The following is a 21,697-nucleotide window of genomic DNA, read 5'->3' as shown; positions in this document are numbered from 1 at the left end:
TGGCCGCCACTGTATCAGAGACCTCGAGAATTCCTTTAAGTAATGTTATTAAGTTGAATAAACTTTCAGTGTGGTGCAATGATTACCTGTAGGCTTTAAGTAATAGAGAACTTGACAATTCTATTGCAGCACTTTTTAGGACTTATCAAGGTATGTCACATACAGTAGCCCAGGAACCATTCAATTCTCCCTTAAGGGGAATCTGCATCATCACACATGCAGCTTTCCTCTCAGAGAACATCTAATGGCAATCAGTCCATGCTCTGGTTGAATATGAATCTATCAGATCCTTTACTGTACAATACTCTGAATTGAGGAACCACCATAAAGCCGTTGAAAGGGCCAAAAACGTTTGCAGAGCTGACCGAATCAATCAAGGTGTAAATCAGTCAAAGTAGTTGTTTAGAATCTTTCAGAAACTATCTGATCCAGTAGTAGCCAATAAACCACATATTGCATCAAATAATTGTGTGGAAATCTCGTTCCTTCTTTGATAATAAATTACTTTAAAAAAAAAAAAAGAGAATAAGTTCCTGATTTTTTTTTCAGATAGCTATGCCAAGACAAACAGGAATCTCTCCCATTCAGCCAAATTTAAGCATCTGCCAGTAAATCCTACCTTCGGACAGGAGCGACTCCACCATGATAGTGCAAAGAGTGTCACCCCGCTAAAAAAATGCCCCAGAGCAGCTGAAAAATATAATGGTAATAAAGTTTATTTATTACCATTTTATTTTTCAGCAACCCGTCCTGAACCGAGTGTCAGGATGGGGCGGGGCGATTGCTGCTGAGTGACAGAAGGGAGCTGTGCATTTATGTTTAAAGTGTGCATGTTGCTGTAGTCAGCTGTCTTCCGACAGCCAGACACACATGCACATTTTATTCTTCTCTAGCTTAGCTGTCCTAAACAGCTGGGTTATAGAAAGCACAAGCCTCCAGTGGTCTTAAAAGCGCTGAAAGAGACTTCTCCCTCCAATCCTGATGCTTCTATCGTGCTGTTTAACAACATGAAAGCAATGCCAGGATTGGGTAATGCAGTTTCCTGGGTTCGAAGCTTCGAGGAGAGAAGAAACCCAAGTAAGGAGGACATCGTGCTGCAAGTCAGAAACGTAAGTGTCATTTAAAACAATTATTTTAATACCATCTGCATTATGCCTGCCTCACCACTCTAAATACATGCCAGCCACCACTGCCTCCCGATCTTCTCAGTAATAAGTCCTAAATAATATGAAAGGCTGTGAGACTGGTAAGGTTATGTAAAGGCATGTAATCTCCCATCTCACCTTTGCCCGACATTCACTATCAAAGATCACATGTCTTCTTTACAAGCTACGGACATGTCTTCTTTAGAACGAAAAGGCTTAGGGCCCAATACAAAAAGTCAAAGTTAGATAAAAAGTCTAATTTTATGACTTTTGGTATTCACATAGGGACTTATGAGGAGTATCTTTATTACTGCAGAGTTCATGCACTCAGATGGAGTTTTTACCCGTGCGGTGGAATCTGCACACTTGGGGCAGAATGTCTTCACTCGGTATGGAGAAAATGTAATTTCACACACCAGCAGACAATTAATACCACCACCAACCTTCGCACTACAAACCACTTAAAAGCTGCACACATTCAGGGCTCTGTTTTTTTCCACACCTACATTTCACTTCACTTCCCTGCTCTCCTCCTTGGCTTGCTCTCAGCATGCAACATTTGAGGAGGAAGAGGAACTAGACAGAGGAGGAGACTAAAATGATTGTAACATTTTAAGTGAGGAACTACAAAAAAATTGCATGGTCTCCCTCCATACGTCAGCAGTACAACACAGAAGGCAGGCCAATGACAGCATTTGGCAACTGCTTGCATTGGTGGAGAATGCCGGACTGTCACAGACATAAAAAAGAAGTGGCAGGTAGAGAAGATGCAGGTGAAGGAGAAGTTCACCAGGATAGAGGTGGCCAGAGCTTTCCCTGGTGAACAAACTGGAAACCATCTCCAACTCCACCCTTTTGAGAAGGATGTCCTCTCCACCACACACTTGCGACCTACTGTGTGGGCTGACTGTGAATGATGACCTAAATGTGGCACCAGGTAATATGTGATGATTTAAACAGTGGCTTAAAATGATAAATGTTTAAGATACACTACAAATGTGACAAGGCAAGTCACTTCCCGTTTGTAGAACTATTCATGGTGAGTTAGACTCTCATGTGTCTCATTTTGCTTCTTGAACTACGAGTCCCAGAATCCTTTGAGACAGAAATGGTTAATTTTGATTTCTCAATCACAAACAGTGGCCCATCACTGCTAGTGATTTCATTTTTTTACCCTGGTAAATGGCACTAGACAATGTCCCTGATTTATTAGCCATCACTTTGTAAATGCCATTGAGTAAATATGTGAAAAGTTGTCCTTAATCATCATTTGTTGGTATTGTCTATTGACTTCTTCTTTTCATTGGCACATACACCCAGAGAAGATTCAACCACTGGAGCAGAGGTTCCTGCACTGGCAGGAAGGCAACACCATTGAGCACATCAACTCATACTACCAGCGCAAACTGATAGATAAATATGTCCAGAAGAGGGTCCCATTAACTACATTATGATCAGACAACCGATATATATGTTACATAGAATAAATCAATAGTCTCAAACATGTGAACTGAACCAGGAAATACTGTTCATTACATGTGTCAACTAGAATGTAAACTAAATACATTCATATTATTTTAGGCCCAGTGATGGTGGCAGAAAAACATCAGTGATCTCTACTCCACGCACAGGAGTGACATATGATCAGGCACCACACACTGGGCAAATGGTAGATCCTTGTAAGTAGACATAAAAATAACTTAATACAAGTCTCATAGTCGTAAAAATTGGAAGATATGCCAGCAGTATGTGGTGTGTGTCTATTATCTCTGTTGTCACTTATCTCCATATGCTCAGATATGGCTCATAAGAGTATACTACTTTGAAACATGTTGGCTAATGAAAGGATGACTCTACATTTATGTTAAATTAATACAGTATGTACCAGATTGATTATATTGTCTCACCTAAACAGGAGTAGCCACAACTATGTTGAAAGTCTATACCTATGGCATACAGATGTAAAATAATCTTCATCATCCTCTGTATTGAAATATGGATATTGTTGTCACATTACAGCTGCTGTCAGGACTTCCTCAGTGATACAAAATACACCATTGAGGGATTTGGGGGACATTGTGGCTGCAGCAGTCAGATCCACAACCATCCATTCATCAGGTAAGTGTGCCATATAGTGTTATAAACTATTGATTACCAAATAGTGTACAGTAACCAAATCCTTGTGTAGGGATATTAGCAGATATTGCCACTTTTTTGTAGCATCTGAAGTTGGTGTGTGATATGTTCCCAAGATACTCAGTGATGTCTGTGCACATTTTGCATGTTCACATATAATTCATGATCAATATTAATTAGTAATAACAATTAGTGTCACTGCCTTCTGAAGCTGCTGGATCGAAGATCACATCTACCGCCCCACACTCAAGGAACAAGGTTCAGCAGCTGACATCATGGAGGATCTCAATACCACACAGGGCTTGAGCTGGTGAGTTTGAATTTCCATTGCACATCTGCATTGAACACCTCAGTGCTACAGTGTGAGTTGTCACGTGTAGGTTTACCCAAACCAGGTCACATGTGGAACTTCAAATAGATGCAAAGATTACTTCACCCAGCCCTTGCATATCAGCCTTCTCTCAAGCATCTGAGTGACCTAACATCCCTGGTGAGGCGTAGGTATCCCCTAGACACTACTCACCTCTCCAAAGCATCTTATGTGCCACCCTTCACTGTGCTGGTCAACAGGACTTTCATATCAGAGGCCGTCCCATGCGGAGGGAGCTGGCGGAAGTTCATGGTGGCCAGTGGGAGGATGATTTTTTACCAACAACAGGCTGACGTGATGCAGAACATTTGTGCCATAGGGGCTACTCTGTCTGACATTTCAGGCTCAGATGATTGGCAGGCAAACCTGTGTCTTGGATAGGATTGAGAAATATTTCCAAAACATGGCAAGGAGGCAATATTATATCATAGCAATTTATAGGGAAGAGAGTGCAAGAAACCATGTGTTGGCCATGAAGATGATGGAGTGCATGTTGGAACTGTACCACAGTCTTCCTTCATGGTCAACACATGGAGGGGACCCAATATACATACACGTACAACACCCCCACCCCACCCACCCACCTGCACAGGAAAGTGCTGACTATGTAATTCTTTGATTTCACTAATCACCCACAAACAAGTGTACTACCAGTGTAATGTCTAAAATGTACTACCACAATAACATCTTTCTCAATTTAGGTCAGTATGCTCTTCAGCATTTACTAACTCTCACCCTCAGCATTAGTGCAATATGTGTTTCCTGACATTGAAACATATTTATATTCCAATGTAAGTGTACAAGTGGAGATGGAGCAGTCTGGATGGATATATCCACACCTAAAAGGGAATCCAGGATTATCCTGTAATGTGCAGTCTGAACAGTTTTACACTTACTATCAAATGTCATCTTTTGAGTAGCATAGTGAAACACAACATGCATGTAAAACTGGAAATGTGTGTTTGTGTTTGTGTTTGTATATATATATATATATATATATATATGCAGGACGACTCCTGCATGTAGTCTGTTAGCACGCACAAGGAGTCACGGACCCAAGCTTGGTGGCTGAAATTCATTTATTCAATAAGCCTTATGACGCGTTTCGGGCATACAAAGTGCCCTTGATCACATATATATATGTCACTGAAAAAAACATAGGGCCCGATTCACAGAACTAACTTAAGACAAAATCCGAAACTTACTACCATTTTGGTATTCACAGAAGGCACTTACTCATTTTGGTATTCACAGAAGGCACTTACTCATTTCGGTATTCACAGAAGTTAGGAGTCCTAACTTTAGGACTCCTAAATGCCTTCTGTGAATACCGAAAGTCTTAAAATTAGGATTTTTCTCAGTTTAGTAGTAGTATAGTTAGGACTCCTAACTTTAGGACTCCTAAATGCCTTCTGTGAATACCGAAAGTCTTAAAATTAGGATTTTTCTCAATTTAGTAGTCCTAAGTTTAGGAGTCCTAACTTTAGGACTCCTAAATGCCTTCTGTGAATACCGAAAGCCTTAAAATTAGGATTTTTCTCAGTTTAGTAGCAGTATAGTTAGGACTCCTAACTTTAGGACTCCTAAATGCCTTCTGTGAATACCGAAAGTCTTAAAATTAGGATTTTTCTCAATTTAGTAGTCCTAAATTTAGGACTCCTAACTTTAGGACTCCTAAATGCCTTCTGTGAATACCGAAAGCCTTAAAATTAGGTTTTTTCTCAGTTTAGTAGTTGTAAAGTTAGGAGTCCTAACCTTAGGACTCCTAAACTGAGAAAAATCCAGATTTTAGGACTTTCGGTATTCACAGAAGACATTTAGGAGTCCTAAAGTTAGGACTCCTAACTTCTGTGAATACCGAAGTGAGTAAGTGTCTTCTGTGAATACCAAAATGAGTAAGTGCCTTCTGTGAATACCAAAATGGTAGTAAGTTTAGGATTTTGTCTTAAGTTAGTTCTGTGAATCGGGCCCTTAGGTTGTACAGACGTTATAGTTAGGAATTAGCATTTAAAAAACCTTAGAAATTACCTGAAAAACCCATAGGTTTCAGAGACATTATAGTTAGTTGGACATTTGATTCATATAAAACCAGAGAAATTCGCCCGTTATAGTTAAGGGTGGGCGTAGTTCGCGAAGTAGCACTTCGCGAAGCTACGCAAAGTGAAGTTCGCACTACGCGAGCTACGCGTAGCACTTCGCGAACTGCGAAGTAACATGTTCGCACTGTGCAAGATGTTGTTTTCAATGATTGCACAGTGCGGACAAGCAACCGGCACTGTGCAATCATTGAAAATGGCATCTTGCACAGTGCGAGCTGTAGTTTTCTGCTGCTCGAGTAGATTTTTACTCGAGCTGCAGCTTTCTCAACGCGAACTGGTAGTTTCTTATCGCGAGCGGTCGCGAGCATACGCGACCCCTCGCAATGAGAAACCTGACCTTCTCGCGTTGGGAATCTCGCCGGGAGGTTTATTTTCCATGCTCGCGATCGCGAACAAGGAAAAAGTCTCGCCAGGATGTCATTTTGCTTGCTCGCGGTCGCCAACTTGACGTTGAGGACCGCGAGCAAGCAAAAAATGACCGCAGCACTACGCAACACTACGCTACGCGTGTTCGCACTGTGCTACGTGCAGTTCGCGTAGCGCGAAGTAGCGCGAACTTCGCAAACTACGCGACCGTAGCGTAGTGCTTCGCCCAGGCCTAGTTATAGTTAGTTGAGCTAACTATAACTCGCGCGCCCGCAATGCACTGGTGATGACGTCACATATTATATCACTGATGACATGGTCAGTGACATCACTCATGACATCACTGATGACATCTCAAATGACATCACTGATGACATCATCCAGTGAATGTGTGTTTCTGTAAAGTTTAAATATTTTTCATATATATCTATGCCAAGATCTATTGAAGAATGAGTGGATGTAGAAGTGCCTGAATGGATTATTTAGTAGATGCATGACTGACTGTATTAATCACTGATTGAACGTATGTTACTGAATGCATGGGTTAGTGACTAAACTGTGTGAATGTCTATATTAGTCTCTCAGTTGGTGTTTAAGCAGGTGCATGGGTTGGTGAGTAGCTACATCAGTGTCTATATGGGTTATTGATTGATTGTATGAGTATCTGTATGGGTGTCTGAGTGTCTATGTGGGTGGGTGGGGGGTGTCTGACTCTGTGCCTACATATCTGAATAGCTGATTCACTGGTTGTATACATTCAAAAGTGCATCTCGGAAGGGCTGTAAGGGTAGCTGACTGTGTGTACAGGTGTGTTGATCAGTGAATTGATGTCGCAGTTGTATATATGTGACTAACTATATATGTTTTTACACAGCATATTTGAGTGTCGGGGTGTATAATTGACTATACGTGAGAGAGAGTGATTGCAAGAGTGTCTACATACATGAATGTGTACTTGTATTAGTGATTGTATAAGAGAGTAAGTATGTGTTAGTATCTATATAAATAAGGAAGGTTGTGTGTGTATAAATAAGTCAGGTTGTGTGTATATATCTGCATAGGTGAGAACATGGGTGTGATTGATTTTTGGCATGACTGAGTAGATTTGTGAGTAACTATATGGATCAGTAGCACTGTGTGAATGTATGGATAGGTGTATGAGTGGATATTATACTGATGTAATGATGAGTGACAGCATGTATGAGTGACTCTATGAGTGTATGTCTAGCGTACAATATATAGATAGGAATCAGTGGATGGGTATCTAGTATCTGGTATTGGTGTGTCAATGGTTTCAAAAATGGTAGTCTGTATTTTAGAGTATGTGTATCAAAGGTTATATTAGAGTGTGAGGAGGTTTGTTAGACTATCACGTGGATGATGTCATCTGTGATTTCATCAGCGATGGCATTTGAGATGTCATCAGTGATGTCATGAGTGATGTCACTGACCATGTCATGAGTGATATAATATGTGACGTCATCACCAGTGCATTGCGGGCGCGTTAGCTCAACTAACTATAACGGGCGAATTTCTCTGGTTTTATATGAGTCAAATGTCCAACTAACTATAACGTCTCTGAAACCTATGGTTTTTTCAGCGAATTTCTAAGGTTTTTTAAATGCTAATTCCTAACTATAACGTCTGTAAAACCTATGTTTTTTTCAGTGAATTTCAAAGGTTTTTTAAATATCGAACTACTATTGTGCTATTTGTCATTAGTCCTGTTTTTTCTAACTTTTCAACTACATAAAATAAACTATAAAACTTCTATGTAATGTAATATATATCACAAATTACAGTGAGTTTTTAAATAATACAAAATATTTTAACATTCAGAAAACAATTTTTCTCCCTTTTCTTGCTGTCATCAGCTTCTACTTAACTTCACTATTCACAGAGATGTCAGTGTAGATTCATCATAGACAGCAGGGAAAAAAAAACAATCAACTAGATTGTTCAAAAAACCAAATCCCTAATTCTCGCAAATATAATACAAAATCAACACAAATAACACATTCAATACTATTTCCAATCTTCAAATCTTACCTTTACTTTGTAGTTTCTGTTCACATTTTTCAATACGCCAAATAAGGTATCAAAAATTTCACTTTGAAATCATCCAGTATGAATTCCCTAAAGTATCTTTACACCTTCCCACTAGGCCGAATGATGTATCTAAAATCTTTGTTTCAGAAATATAAAGTATGAGTTGGGTAAATCATAAGGCAATCTCGGTTTCATTTCCAAGTGTGTATCGTTGCAGTGACTCCAACCATTATTACACTTTAAATAAACTGTATAATGTCCACTTGTGGTAGTATTTCCATCATGGAAAACAATAGCAACTGTTGCGAAAGTTCTTCCAGAAATAGATACTTGACTAGCAACAACATTTTTAATTTTGGTTTCCACTTTTCTTCGATTTGGTCTGCAGCGTTGCAGCATCATAGTCAAATATTTTCCATATCTTTGTAGGCATAATGTAGATAGCATTGTTGATTTACAACGTGAACAGATCATCTCATGATCAGCTTCTTTTACTAAATTGGAAAATGGTACAGATTTACAGTCAGGTATTGTTAAATATAGTAATCGTTCTCTGTCAACTTTAGTGCTTGAAGTTAATGATCACTGTTCACATTTATGTTACCATTTGTAACTGAGTCCAAATAAACTCTCAATCTGAATTCCTTCATCTTCTAGTACTCCAAGCATAACCATCAGAAATTCTTGTGCATCTTGTTGTATATTAGCACTGAACGTTAAAGATCCAGTACATGTATCCAACTGTTGGCGAATACCAGAAGCAAAATGGATCTTACTTCTATCTGTTCTCAATTCTTGAAATAAATTATAAAGTGCCGAACATAATCTTTTTTCCTGACTTTCCATAATTTCACCATAAACATCTTCAAGATAAAATATAATGTTTAGAATAACATTACCATAGCAGTTGACACTAGAAGCATTTTCTAATTGGTATCCAACAACATAATCACTTGTTTGTATTTTCTGCTTCTTTACATCTTTTCTTTTCTCTTGATTTTGTTTCTGCTTTTCAACCATAGTTGATTGTTCAACATGTTTGCGTTTTGAACACACAACACGTTTCCCATAAATAGGATATTCACCTAAACTTGGAGCATAAAGCCTTCTCAAACGATCATATTCTCTTACACAATTAACATCAGCCCTAACCTTGTTCTCATCAAAATCTATTAAATACAAACCAGACAACGTTCTAACTTGAAATAATGCTACATATACCATTCCCTCTTTAAACACAGTTCTTCCTACATTTACCAAAGCATTATCTACACTTAAACCTTGAGTAGTTATTGCATATGCTAAACTGAAGGCAAACTGTTTTCTACGAACATACAAGTCTTTTACAAGCAAAAAACGTACAGCACAATGCACAATCTGTCTTACCTTTGTAATATGATCAAATTTAACTTTCAAGAATTCAATTCCATTTCTATTTTGATATTTCACAAAATCAACAACTTTCCCCCTTGCTCTATTCACTAAACCTTCTTCTACATTCAGATTGCGCCTCAAAATTAACGGACAGTTTAAACATACATCTAATTTTTTTTCTAAGCCAGCAGTTTTTTATCTAGACTTTTCCAGAGAATCCAATTTAGTCTGTAGTTTTTCTGAAAGAAGAATTGTTATTCCTTGATGCTCGATTTTATCAATAGCTTCAATGTGAACTATTTCTTGATTTTCTAATTTCATAAGCTCTCTATTAAATGTATAACACTCTTCAACTGTAGGCATTAAGCAAACTACAGACTTTTTTTCTTAAATTTTCTTGTACATTACATCTGCTGGTGTGTTTTCATTTGTAAGCAAGTTCATTAGTAGACAACTTTGAAAAGACTCTTTACCATGTTTGCTTAGAACACCAATTCTTACATCTTTTAGAATATTTGCATAATCTTCATCTCTTGCTTGTCGCATATTCTGAGTGAGTTCTTTCTATTCAAAATTTAACCACAGATTCACATTTCCAATACTTCCCAGAGATTTCTTTGTGTCTTCATGTAGAAGAGTTTTAAACACTGGTTCTTCTTTTACAGGGGTTAGTTATAGCAGATCTCCAAATACAATTAAATGTGTTCCTCCAAAGAGAATGTCGTAATCTGTTTTTAATACCTGTTGCAATCTTAAGTGTACAAACGCAAGCATTAAGTTTGAGACCATGCTCACCTCATCAATAATTAATAGTTTCATTTTCTTCAGCACTCTTGACACTTCATGAGAAGCTTCTCCAGACAACATCTGATGTTGTAATTTGTTAACATGCTCAACTGGTAACATCAGTAATCTATGCAAAGTAACTCCTTTAACATTGTGTGCAGCTAATCCAGTTGGAGCTGTAACCACAGAACATAAATGTGAACCAGTAGTTTTTTGAAGATAACTGGTCAAAACTTTAATTAAAAAATGTTTACCTGTCCCAGCTCGACCACTGATGTACATCAGAAGAGGTTTAAAAGATAAACACACACATTCTGTTTTTTCATGCAACAAACCATGTTCTATCTGTTCTCTCACTTGTACATATATTTCTTTCTGTTCAACATTTAGTTGTTCTTCTAACTTTTCCAATGTAATATTCTCCTTGTGTGCTTGTTGCATTGCAATTTCGACTTCATGCATACCAATCGCTGCTTCATTTTCCAGTATTGGTTGTCCAAGAGGATCTTGACTACATTAACCACTACTTTGACTATCTTGAGAACTTTAATTAGCCATTTCAGCTGTAATAGTCTTTTCCTGTTCAACTTCATCATTCAACATTTTTAAATATGTAGGGAAAATTGTACATGCAATGCTATCTTTACATGCATTAAAAGAATCTTCGTAGCAGTCAAAGTCTCCAAGTAATTCACTTTTGCTACGCCATGGTTTAAAGAGTTGGAGAAGTGATAAATAGTAAAATTCTCGCTTATCTGGAGTTTCACAACTGAGTTTCTTGTGGTTTATAAGATTACCCTTTGCATGTTTTACTAAACAACCATGACATCCAACTACTGCATATTTTCCTTCTTTTAAATTCTGTTTGACATTTCTTTTGAAGCTGTAATGTTGAAGTACTTCATACAGACATAGCTGTTCCAGATTTCGACTCCTTTTCATATAGTATGTGTCCAACATATTAGTTTTAAGAATGTCTGCATTGTCTGGTTCATTTGCTGCTAAGTATTCAATTTCTTCTAATGATTTCAACACTCTATTCCATGAGCAGGCAAGACCTAAACTTACCCAAATGATTCCTCGTGACTTTGAATATAAACTTGAAGAGCACAAGCGGTCTGAGCATTCATAGGATCCGATTTCTCGTGGGAAAGCATTTTCAAACTAAAGCTATACAATTTTTTGCTCAGGCTTTTCTCTTGTGCAATTTCTTCCCACATTTGTTTCATCTCTGTTTTTACTGATTTTGTTATGTACGATGTAACATAATGTGCAACAGCAATTGAGTTATCTGCAACATACTGGATGTCCATGTACGCATTCCACATTTTTAAAATGACTGGATTGTAGTTTTTGATATACTTTGACAGTTCTGTTCTTTTTAAGCTGTAGGTATTCTTTGGAGATTTCCGAGTTATTGTGTGCCTTACAGAAGAAAAATAAATAATTTACTCTTCCTTTAGAAATGACTGGACGTGGAAAACCAAACCGACATTTGGTGTAAAAATTTCCTTTAGACTTGTATTTTCTTCTGCACTACTTTCCACAACGGTGACTTTGGAAACGTAAAACCTGCTGTCCCAAGCTTCTATCTCCTTCCTCTTTCAGAATCTCACATGTCACATACTATTCGATGAAAGACAATACTGTTTCATCAGAATCAGTTCCAAATTTAGGTGCATCCTTACCTTGACCCATAGTAGCATTTGTATATGAGGTGCACCTCTTGCTTGGTACTCCTTTCTCCAAAAGAAATCGGTAACTTCTCCAAGAGGTGGATTCTTTTTTATTGCACATAAAAGACATCATAGCTTGAAACCTATGATTAAAATATCTACACACATTTACAGGAACCAATGAACACAGTTCACCAGGAGTCTTTATTTCAATTTTTTTTATATTGGAATTCACTTATCTGAGAAACTCAAGTCAATTTTCTCATGCATACTCTGCACTGCTAAGTCTGATAAACCATATTGGTGTACCTAAGTTCCGTAACATACACTTGAGTTTTCCATGACGACGATACCAATACTCATTTGTGTCACGTTGACATGCCATCAAATTGATTAACTGTGCTTCTAAATTTTCACCTGTTTCTTGAACTTTCTCCACAAATTCTTTTGCAGAAAGAAGTGATTGATGAACTCCAGTTTCAAGTATGTGGTTCACTGCATACGACAGAGAAGATAGATCACTTTCAAACAAAAGGTGAAATATGTATGGAATGCACTGTCGAAATCTAGGATCTTCAGAATATAATCTTGTTGACCGATATTCTGAAGCTGGAATCCGTACAAGTCGGTCATCATATCGTCCACCTTCTCCAGTAGGAAACAGCTGTGGACAACAACGAGCTTCCAAGCTCTTCTCCCACTCATTGGAGTTCCCTGTGCTTTTTTCATTTGAAAGAACTCAATGCTGCTTCCTATTACTTCTTTTGAATACAAAGGACATATTGTGTAATGTTCATACATTTCTTCATCCCTTGACTTGTCCACTTTCTCTATTTGACCACTTGAAATTCACATTCATCTTCTAAACTTATCACCTGTTCATCCACATTTACAGTTTTGTAATAAATATTGTTCTCTATAAGATATAAGGTAGTCTTTTCAACTTTATTAACATCCACAAATTCTTGCCATATTTTCTGACTCTTTGTTGGTACACCATTTACTAGAATGACTACTGCCTCATTTTCCTCTTTCTCTCCAGCAATAGTTTCAATATTTTTCTTAAAATCCAAAGGTAAGTACATCACTCTTTCATTCAGCCCTCTTTGCAAGTCTGTTGGTGGCAGTTTACCTGTTTTAGGCTCCATCCGAAATATAGTTTGAAAAGGATGAACAGATTGAATTAGAACCGACTCATATGTATTCAATTCTGCAAGTTCCTACGGAATAGCTACTAATTCTATGTTATTATGTACTGCTCTAGCAGGCATTTTGTTCTCTTCTAATTTGTTGCAACAATATTTATATATACGTTGATCACTACCTAACTCAAATTGACCTTCCACCAACAAGCAAGATGCAAATTCTACCCACTTACTATTGTTCTCCTTTTCACTTTTCAAATACAAATCAACACTCCTAGTTTGACTTTTATAATGAGTACGTGGACAACAAACACAAATATAGTTTGGTATTTCTGAACATACAAATTTAAACTTTCTGATTACTTCTTCAAACTGATCAGTGCTAATAACTTTCCCATCTCCTTCAACATCTGTAATCGTCAAACTTTCACTTTCTATGGACTGCTCTTCTGAACCAAGATATCACATTTCAATATCATCACACCTTTTTTGAACATCTGATAAAGAACCATGTAAAAGACCTGTATTCAGTTCACTTAAACATAATGCAGGACTTTTTACATAGTACAGTTTCCTTACAAACTTCCGCATTTCTGAATGGTGTACTGCTAACATCCTCAAGTGATAAAAAACACTATTAGGCACTTTTCTTGAAAGACAAGCCAGAGAATGCCCATGCTTCTCAGTATATTTTCTTACATTACATGGATCTAGTCCTTGCAACAACTTAATCTTCTGTTTAATACTTTTCTGTGTCGAATACTACAAATACTGCTACAACCCCACTTATACACAGGAGTTTGTGTACGTTTCCCTTGCACTTCTTCAGCTATTAACTTTTCGGCACTTTTACCAACCAATTCCCCTTTTGGAAGGGGAGAACCATCCTGAACTTCGTAGCAACAACCTCCAGTATCAACTGCAAATGGTAAACTGTTTTCCTGGAAGTAACTTTCCACATTAAGAAAAGGCTCACTAGTAGAAGTATGTTGTCAATGTCCACTAAAGATTTTGCAAAAGTTCGTTTTGTTCACAAGTCTTTTTCTTCTACTTTTCATTTTCAACACTTTGATTATTTTATCCAACACTTTGATCCTCTTCAAAATAACAATGAACAACTTCTGTTTTAACCCCTTGCACGCTCATGACGGAGCCGCTCTGTCATGAGCCACGGTTGCCGTGTGCTCATGACGGAACGGTTCCGTCATGTCACAGCCGTTGGCGGCCGCTCCGCCTACGCGGCGCTGTTTCCCCACCTGTGCGGGGGGACAACGCAAATGGGCGGAGTCATGACGGAACCGTTCCGTCATGAGCACAGCTCAACCGTGGCTCAGAACGGAGCGGCTCCGTCATGAGCACAGCGCCACCGCGCTGCCCCCCCGCACCCCCCAGCGCTGCGGCGGAATTCCCGCCGCAGCGAAAGGGTTAAAGTGAAAGCAGTATCCACTATCCTTTCAATACGCTGCTTCTGTTTGAATTGCAGCACTTTCTTTTTATATTTGCAGCATGTATTCATTAAATTCTGAATCACTCTAGTTCGAAAAAGTCTCTGACAGATTTCTTGAAATTGTTTTTGTCTCCGGGTAACAGATACTATTGCTTGATCATGTTTTTTTTCCTGGTATTTGAAATTGAAGTCTCCTTCTCCTTACTTTGAAATTCTTCTTTTTCCTTTGTGTGATAATATTTTCATTAAATGTTCATAATATTTTTTTCAGCAATTGTCTAGTGTTTTTACCAGAAGAAACTGTTTGTGTAGTACTCTCATTTTTTCTGATTGAAAATCTTTCCTTTTCTTCAAATATATATATTTTTTCTCTTGTCTTTTTTTCAGTTCTTCTAGGCATTTTCAAATTTTAATCCAAACAAAATAATTTTCTGAAAAATAAATAAATAAATAGATTCAATTATTTTTTACATCAGTTCAATATATTAAAATAATAACATACAATTACATAAGTTCAACTGACGGCTTCCAGAGGCAGTGCTGCAACATGATGGAGCAGGGCAGGGGAGCAGTAGGATGACGTGTAGTGTCATAGAACATACAGCAAGTATTTATTTAATTATTTACATACACCTTTACAATTTACATGTAACTGCACTACCTCGTACTTTTCACCTCTCCACCGCACTCCACCACCCCACAGCACTCCCTCTGCAACCCACCGCAGACAACTTTATAGACAGTATTTTCAAAAATTTTAATCTATGTACTTAGGATGATATTATCAACCAAACAGCACACAGAAAAATTACCATTAGCCTAACAATGTTATCTACATCTTTGCAAACATAACACTGCACCCAAAGCTTAAAGTGGTGGGGGTCTGAGCACCGGCAGTTTATTTTTGGGGGCCTCGAAACGGATCTCTATGGGGCTCTATTTTCGGGCCTCGCAAAGGTAGTCTGTTGGTTTTTTTTTTATTGGGCTGTAGTGAGACAGTGAGAGCATGCACATTGCTCACTACTGAGAAGTGGCGACATCATGCCAGGTGAGTCGCGTTGTAGGAGAAAAGAAATCCTTTAAAGAGAGCCATTTTCTCTCACGATTTTCCTTCTCTTTTTGCAGTGCAGGAGCAACATCATCGTGGCGTGATTAGCAGCGAGACCATTAGGCGTGCAACACCCATTGCCCCGGACTCCCTGAGACAGCTTCCCAAACGCACACACAGAGCCGCACCTGAGTACTTCACAGGTCTTCAAAAGACCATTTGCTTGTAAATGATGCTCTGTTCTCTTCCACCCCTTTTTAGAGCCTCTACATCCCCACTCTGCCTATTGCTGAAAGAATTAGCCTCCCCCAAAACTTTGCTCTGGTTGCGCCTTTGGAGACGACCACATGCAGCCAACTCCAGCACAACCCTGCTCTCACCTTTCACAGTGTCTTGTTGTAGTGCTACGAAAACACACGCTTTGCCTGGCTCACTTAGGGGCATATTATCAAGAACGGCGTTAAAATTATCGCCGCTTTAGCGGAAGCAAACTGCCGCTAAAGCGGCGATAATGACCTTGATAATATGCCCTTGTGAATTCCCATAGAAGCCCAGCTTAATACAAGAACCTGAGCTGCTATGGGAATTCACAAGGGCATATTATCAAGCCCATTATCGTCGCTTTAGCGGCAGTTTCCTGCCGCTAAAGTGGCAATAATTTTAGCGCCGTTGTTGATAATATGCCCCGTTATGTTTCTATATTAATGTCTTACACTGAAAAGCTGCCTTACATTTCTTTCGCTGGATCAACCTTTGTTTAAAACACCACCAGAGAAGGATGGTGAACTATGGTCCACAAAGAGCAACTCAAAGCTTTCTTGTTCTTTATCATAAATATCTGCCTGTCAATGATTATCGCTAGCCTTTTCGGCCCCTTAAGAGGCTGGGTGGATGAGTATAATACGCGGTATTTAGGATCGGGCGGAGGGTGCACGGAAATGTGAATTTTGAATTATTTATAGAGCGCAGCGAATGCCGAGGCGTCTTGGCGCTAACTGTGATACATAGGTGAAATAAGGACGGATAGTTGAATAAAGTGCGAGTGGATGGATGTCCAGATAGATTAATGGATAGCTAGATGGATGGATGTATGAATGGATGGAAAGATGAATGGGTGCATGGACCAGTACTTAGGATAGACGGGTGGGCTGATAGATGCGTAGGATTGGTTCTGGGACAGATGTATGTATGGATATATGGGCATATGACTTGATGGATGGCACAGTGCTTTCCATAGGCGAGTGGGTTGATAGATGCATAGGATAAGTGCAGGGACAGATATATATATGTATGTAGGTAGGAATGTATGAATGAATTGGAAGATGGTTGGATGGCGTAGTGCTTAGGATGGATGGATGCAGGGCTTTAAGTGGGTCGGCTCTGAGCACCGGCAGTTATTTTCAGAAGGCCTCGAAACAGGTCTATATCGGGCTCTATTTTCGGCCCTTACAAAGGTAGTCAGTTTTCTTTTTTTTTTTATTGGACTCCATGAGAGCATGCACATCGATGTGCGCATGCTCATTTTGCTCACTACTGAGAAGTGGAGACATCATGCTAGGTGAGCCACGTTGTAGGAAGAGCGTGTTTCACAACGTAGGATAATTGGAGGGGATTTTCTTAAGCACACACTGCTAGTTATCTTCATGTAGACCACGCCCCTACTTGGATAGCCCACACCCCTTTAACAAGTTTGCCCCGCCCCTTTTAGAGCAACCCCAGTTTTTTTCCCACTTAAAGCCCGGACTGCACCATAGTAACAAAGAAATGGTCCAAGCTTCCATTTAGATATACAATGGCACCAAGTTTTATAATTTGCCATCAACAGTGCAAGAGTGTCTATCAGCACGAAGATTTGTTATCCACAGAAATGTTGTGTGATTTGCGTAGCTGTCTGCTGGAACACTCATCACCAAAAGGTATTAAAACATGCAAATTTGCGAGTAAAACATATACCATACCATAAAGCGGTTCATAAATGGGCCCAGTGCCACTACACCACATTCATCCCCATTCTTGCTTAACCTTACAAAACCAAAGAAAGAGCCCCAGCAAACCTGGTAGAGCCACTATAGAATACAGGGACTTAATTTCAACAAGTGTCTGTCGGTACACTCAGCAACAAAAGGTATTAAAACATGCACATTTCCAGATAAAACATATACCATGCCATAGAGCTCCTTAAAAATGGACCCAGTGGCACTACATCACCTTTACTAGCTACACATGTGCATGTTACAAATGTCCGTGTTATAATTAGCAACATACCCACCTCTCCCACCCCCACCCTGCCATTACTTAACCTTACAAAATCAAACAACAAGCCCCAGCAATCCCGTTAGCCCCACTATAGCTATACATAGACTTAATTTCAACAGGTGTCTGCCGGAACGCTCATCAGCAAAGGGTATTGAAACCTGCAATTTTGCAAGTAAAACATACACCATACCATAAGGCGGTTTATAAATAGTCCCAGTACCACTACACCACCTCCACACCCGCCCTGCTTAACTTTACACAATAAAACAAAGAGCCCCAGCAAACTTGGAAGCGCTACTATAGCCATACAGAGGCTTAATTTCAACAGATGTCTCCCGAAACACTCATCAGCAAAACGTATAAAAACATCCAAATTTGTGGGTAAAACATATACCATGCCATAGGGCGCATTATAAATGTAGTAGTAGTAGTAGCTAGACATCTGCACATTACTAAAGTCTGTGTTTTAATCACCAACATACCCACCTCCCCCACCCCCACCCCCACCCTTGCTTAACCGTACAAAATCAAACAGAAACCGCCACCATTCCTAGTAGCGCCACTATACCCATACACAGGCTTAATTTTAACAGGTGTCTTCCGGAACGCTTATCAGCAAAAAGTATTCAAACATGCAAATTGGCGGGTAAAACATAAACCATCCCATAGCATGGTTTATAAATGGGCCCAGTGGTACTACACCACCTTTACTTGCTAGACATCTGTATGTTAATAAAGTCGTTTAAACACTCTGTAGAGTGTATAGCAGAGGATGGGGAGAGTAAACAAAGTTCTAATTCCCAAACTTTTGATATACTGTCCCTTTACTGTATGTATATTAAGGACATTAATGGAATGAAAAAATTGACGAGTGTCTCAAAAGGGATAGTGAAGCTGAGCACCGGTAAAACCCGGACCACTTAAACACCTATGTATATTCAGCACAGGGACACAGCATGACAATTAGTATCACTTATAATCACATGTAGTTTACCAATGTCAAGAAAGTCATACAGAAAATATACCGAACATTTTCATTTCTTTTTTATCTGTCACACATTTATAAAGCATCTCTTCTAAAGAAACACTCTCCAACCACTTCTATTTCATAAAAACAGACTATCATTAATACGTTTACTACCATATATTTTAGTATATCTACCTTTTTATTATTCACTAGTCACAAACTACTAAAACTATTAACTATACCCAAATGCAAACCAGAAACCATGTTCATATTATATCTCAACCTATATTCAAATGATTCAAACTATGCGTACATATAAAAGGAACGTTTCACTTTTACTATCTTCATCTCCTCTCCATGTAATCTCCAAACATTGTAGACTGCCTCACAGTACAACAACCTACCTAGACTTATATTCAAATCTACCTCTCACTGTCAAACATGAGACCACAACCTGTCCACATAACATTTCTGGGTTTGGTTTTATAGCTTTTAACTTAATAACACATACATCTCCTACCCCCCCCCTTCCCCACTACTTACACAAAAAGTATAATTTGCAAACGTGGACATTTTTTTACGTCACCTGAATACATTAGCAAACCCAAATTAACGTTGTACCTCAATTTCAAAACCATAGAGTTCTTTAAAGATGACAAACTACATTTCTTCTTTGTGAAAAATTCCTAAACATATATAAAGTACTTATTTAACAACAGGTCAAACTTTATGCATATTTTTTAACCAATATGAAACACCACAATTTACTAACAGTATATTATTTTGAAATAAAAAATACTTTCAATCTTAAAAATATCACCTCAAATACTTAATCACTACTACAGAACACATAACACACCTTGTTAATTTCTACCTCACCTTTGTAGTTGGTATGCAAATTTGAAATGTCACACATGCATGTAATGCACCGCTTTCATCAAGAATGGAACCAGTAATGGCACAATTTCTCTGAATACTTCATCCTTCATCAACATTTCATCTCCTTTGTTTTTTTTTTAATTTTCCAACTGAAAAGCTACTTAATATTCCGCGCCACATTCAGGTCAGAAGTTCAACCTATTTTATCACCACACTTTCTGGAACATTCTATGACACCTGCAGGTTAAAAGTTCATGATTTTTTTAAACGTAACTTTTTTCTTCAGCATAATCTCGAACATTTAACAGCACCGGGTTAAAAGTTCACCATTGTTTTAAGTTCCAAATGTACCTTCCAAATGCAAGTAGTACACCTGGTTGAGCTGAGCACATTTCATCCTATCGTATGGACTCCATGTTTAGACTGCTCTTTATTCCAATGACAAACATGCTTTTTCACACAACTAATATGCACCCTAGTTTTTAGTACCCAATGCTTCTTATCTTCCAATCAATTATCGTTTTCTGTGGGAAAAAAAAGATTTTTCCCCATCTTTAAACATATCTCTTACTCTACGAAGGAACTGCATGAGCTACAGACATCTTTCCATACCTTCCAGCCATACCTTCAAAATGCTAGTGTGGATCATAGGACATAGCTATGTTTTCTGGGGCAAGAGGTATGCAGAACAGAGACGTATTGACTTAGACCTAGGTTTACAAAATGTGGACATTAAATGGTTTGCACAGAGAGGATTGAAGTGGCACCAATTGTTGCATTTGGTTAAAACCTGTTTGCATCTCCAACACCCTGATCTCATGATTGTGGATCGTGGCGGAAATGACATAGGCACATTGACTGGGGTAGGTTTGGAAATGCTAATGAAGCACACCTTTTAACAATTGATGTTGCTTTTCCCCCAAACTTTCTTTGTATTTTCCCCCAAACATTCAACATAGGAGCTGATATAAACAAAGAATTAGTTTGGAAATTTTCATGAAGATTCATCAAACAACACCAAAGTTATAAGCAAAACAAAAAATGCTCTTCCTATGGAAATTTGGTCCTAACTATAACTACCTACTGGCGACCGCCAGTAGGTAATATATGTATATATTACCTACTGGCGGTAGAACCGAGTCACAAGAAAATAGTAAAACAAAGTTAAAAGTGAAGAAAAGGGGGCAGGGTAGAAACACCCTGACCCCCTAGGCCTGCTGAGGGGGTCCTACAAGGCCCTCACGCAGCCCCGGGGAACACCACCACCCAGGGGCTTTGAAAATAGAGGGAAGGGGACTGCGCAGCCCCCCTCCTGGAGCGCTTGATGGCCCTTGGGACTGCCACCCCAAGGGCCGACTCCTGCAATGTCCCAGGGTATGCACTCCCGGGACATTGCCGTTTGCTATGACAGGGCGGGAGCACGGCTTCCACCCTGTGATAGCAAACCCTGGTTTGCTTTGTTGAAGCGAGAGGAGGAAAACCTCCTCTCACATCAATAAAGGAAAGGAGAATTGCTTTTGGGCAAGGGAAGCTGCATGTTAGCAGCTCCCGTTGCCCAAAACCAAAGCCGCTCCTGCAGGAGTCGGGGAGCCGGTGGGACCTTGGGGGCATTGGGGCTCCCTCCACGGTCCCCATCAGAGAGGCCAGGCTCCGGGTAATGGGGTCCACGGGGCCAGAAGCGGCCTGGGAGGGGGGTCACGCTGCCCCCCCTCCTTTAAAAAAAAAATGTAGATGTGGGCATGCCTCGGGGGATGGGGTCCCCGAGGGGAATATAAATTAATGAAAGTGAACTTTTTTTTTCCTAAAAAGTTTGGAGTTGCGATCCTAGCGAGGCTTTTAGCGTGACCCCCCTTGTGTGAACACGAAGGGTGAGCAAATCTCAGTGTGACCTCCTAGTGTGAATGTGCTGGGTGCGCAGCTCTCAGCACGGCACTCGAGTTCTTCTCAGTTCTTT

The sequence above is a fragment of the Triturus cristatus genome, chromosome 2_1 (genome assembly GCF_964204655.1).
Source record: "Triturus cristatus chromosome 2_1, aTriCri1.1, whole genome shotgun sequence".
NCBI lineage: Eukaryota > Metazoa > Chordata > Amphibia > Caudata > Salamandridae > Triturus > Triturus cristatus.
This window is presented reverse-complemented; position numbering follows the sequence as displayed.